Here is a 3403-nt window from a genome sequence, read left to right as displayed (position 1 = left end):
GAGGAAACCCACGCAGACACGGGGAGAATGTGCAAACTCCACACAGTCATTCGCCTGAGGCGGGAATTGAACCCGGGTCTCTGGCGCTGTGAGGCAACAGTGCTAACCACTGTGCCACCGTGCCACCCATTCTTGTGGAATGATTGAATAATTAGTTACTGGTAAGTTCATTTATATTTGCCTTCTAGGCAAAGTTGTGGTGGGAATGGTGATCCCTTCTCTAGAAGTGTTGTAAAAACTAAATCAATGAAATATGACACTCTTGTTATTTGACAATGAATGGTCTTTGGTTTGAGTGTCTGCTACACTGTTTGAGTTTGGATAGTGAGATGTTGATGTGATATGTGACTATACATTTTTTTTAAACAGTTTTCCAGTGAACTGCTGTCTGTTGTCAGACACTATCCATTCTGGAATACCAAATAAAATTAAATTTAGAGGCATAATCCGGTAGGTAAATGTAATCTGCATTGTGCAATGTGAATAGGTCTTTTGCTACTTTCAACCGAAGCAGTGGATAGAACATTGTGCGGATGTACAGACTCCCTCCACTGTTGGTATTGATAAGTTTGGATGCCTCACATACATTCACAAGTCATTGTATGTTGCAATTCATCCCTGCCAGTACACAGATCGCATGATCACCATCTTGTGTGTCCACTACCCATGTATGCCTGGTGTAACATGGACATTATATCTTTTGGTATTATGACTAGTTTGCCCTTAAACATAACTTTTCATGGTATACCAATTTCATCTCTGTAAGACTGAAATTAACAAATCTCCTCAGAAGTTTGTTAATACTGTCTAGCCATCCTTGGAAAATGAACTTTTGTAACTCTTGTCATTGCTCACTTTCGTCCGCTGCTGATTGCAATAGTTCACACTCGCTGTGGTCAATGTATAATGTATAAACTTTGATAAAAACTTCAACTTTAACTTCAACTATGAACAAAATCCTTATACCCATGTTATGATACAGTGATGATATTATAAGCATGTCTCTTCAAGTCACACTGACAACTGTGTGTCCTTGAGAATACATTGACCAGGAGACAGAACACAACAATGCCCCTCTTAGCTTGTTGTGATCGTGTAACATCTGCAAGCAAATATTCATTGCAAGCATCCATCTTACAATCAGCTCAATACTGACACAGTCAAGCCAGAATGTTGTTCTATAAGCCCATAAAAATGTTTTTCTATGTGAAGGTGCTATGGAAATGTAAATTGCATTATTCCTGTGTCTTTCATATTACATAAAGACATGTCTTTCTGCTATAACGCGCGTTTTGTTACTGCAAATTCGTTGTAACAAGATTGATGAATTGGGGACACTGTTTCTAAAGCGTGAACTTTTAAAACATGTGTTGATTATGACATGATTCCAGCCCCATTAGTTTAAATGGGGCTGCTATTACACGATTTTCATATAACATAGGATTGCATGAGAATGGAACTATCCCATTGTAGCAGAACTGACTGTAAGTATATTTCCCTGTTCCCAACAATCATACACCAGAACAGAATTCTTACTGCTAATAATGATGGGACAGGAGATTAAAATATTATGCTCGGTATGTACATTGGTAACAGCTGCAAGGGAAATGTCAGTCTGTGACCTGCATATGTCACCACTTTTAGTCCTGTACACTAAAGTTTTCAAAGGAGCTGCAGTGTAAATTCTCCCTGGTCTGGGCCGACCTCGTTTTAATGTTTTTTTTTAACTTGCTCCTTTATCTGTTGTTGCTTGTCTCTATATTAAGTGTCATCCACTTCCATTGGCATGTGACTGAAAGCCACTCAGCTAGGCTACATGATTGCTTTACCTCGACTTTGCTTTTACAGTGTAAGATATAGTAAATGAAATGTGCTCTCAAAACCACAGCACATTCCTTATCTGAAAAGCAAGAAATAATTTCACTTACTTTGTGTGCTTAATCTCTCATCCCAGCACTTCACCTCATGCAATAGCAGTTTAATTTGACAGCATAAACTCTATTTATAACCAGGCCTTGACTCTGAAGTGGTAAGATCTCAGTCAAGGTCCCTTTTCTGATGAGTGACAGATTTTCCCTCAATGTGCTTATTTGTAACAACTTGACTCCTATGTTAATAGAAGAGAAAATTGCAACAGAAGCCCAGCAGACACTGACTTCCAGCAGCGTACAAGTGAGCACAATGAGGCTGCCTCTACTGGTTATGGGCTGTAGGTCATCAGGAGTAAGCAGTGGTAGCCTCTGCATACTTCAGTTTTCATCAGCATGAAAGACACTTAAATCACTCCCTTGAGATCTGGCATTGAAATTGGTTCTGTGTTGAACTCCTTGGGTTTTTATGAAATCAACTTACTGTGCTCAGGAAGAAATGTTATGGGCAGGGAAAGTGGAGTTACATATTTTCAGACCAGCCATGATCTAATGGAATTGTGGAGCATACTCGATAAGCCAAATGGTCGACTCCTGCTCCTACTGAATGGGGGTCACAGGGGCTCAGTAGTTAGCATTGCTGCCTCACAGCACCAGGGACGTGGGTTCGATTCCTGCCTCGGATGACTGTCTGTGTGGAGTTTGCACTTTGAACCCGTGTCTGTGTGGGTTTCCTTTGGATCCTCCAGTGTTTGAAAATGAGTGGTTGGGTAAATTGGCTGTGCTAAATTGCCCCATAGTGTTCAGGGATTAACGATGTGAAATGCAAGATTACAGGGGAGGGAGATGCTCTTCCATGGGCTAAATGGCCTGATTCCACACTTCAAAGTAAGATCAGCTTAAAATTCAGTAAGTGCACAACCTGATGCACACTCATTCAAACTAACTGAATCTTGGTATCCCATCTTTTCTATTCCTGCTGCTTGTGCATCTCACACATAAAATAGAATAAAGGGAATTGTATTTTTTACTCAAAGTAAACCTGCTAAGCTTGCGTGAAAGGAACTATGTCACAGTGACAAGGCATTACACAGAGCCAGAGTCTGGGCCTGTAGAGCTCCAGATACTACATCCTTTCATAGCAAGATCAATATATTGGAATGTTCAATAAAATCTGTTGCTATTCATTCATAAGACCTTACTTTACCACATGGTCACAGTGGTGACTAGGTTTCTGGAACAAGAGGCAAGTAACAGTAAGAGCACAGCGTGAAACCCAGCAACAGTTAGTGATCCAAACCCTGAAATAATTGGAGTGAAAATCAGCGAGGGAATTGAGTGACAGATTATGAGGCTGACCTATGAACAGAATGGATAAAGTGAAAGTTGCACACAAGTTAAAAATATGCTGGAGAAAGCCCATATCAGAGCATCAGGTGATAAACATCATGTGATGACAAGTATCTGTGAGAAATTAGCCACAATGTGTAAAATATTACAGAAAATGGAAAGTGCTTACATCATTGAAACTGACA

This window comes from Chiloscyllium plagiosum, chromosome 5 (assembly GCF_004010195.1).
Source record: "Chiloscyllium plagiosum isolate BGI_BamShark_2017 chromosome 5, ASM401019v2, whole genome shotgun sequence".
NCBI lineage: Eukaryota > Metazoa > Chordata > Chondrichthyes > Orectolobiformes > Hemiscylliidae > Chiloscyllium > Chiloscyllium plagiosum.
Note: the sequence above shows the minus strand (reverse complement) of the source record.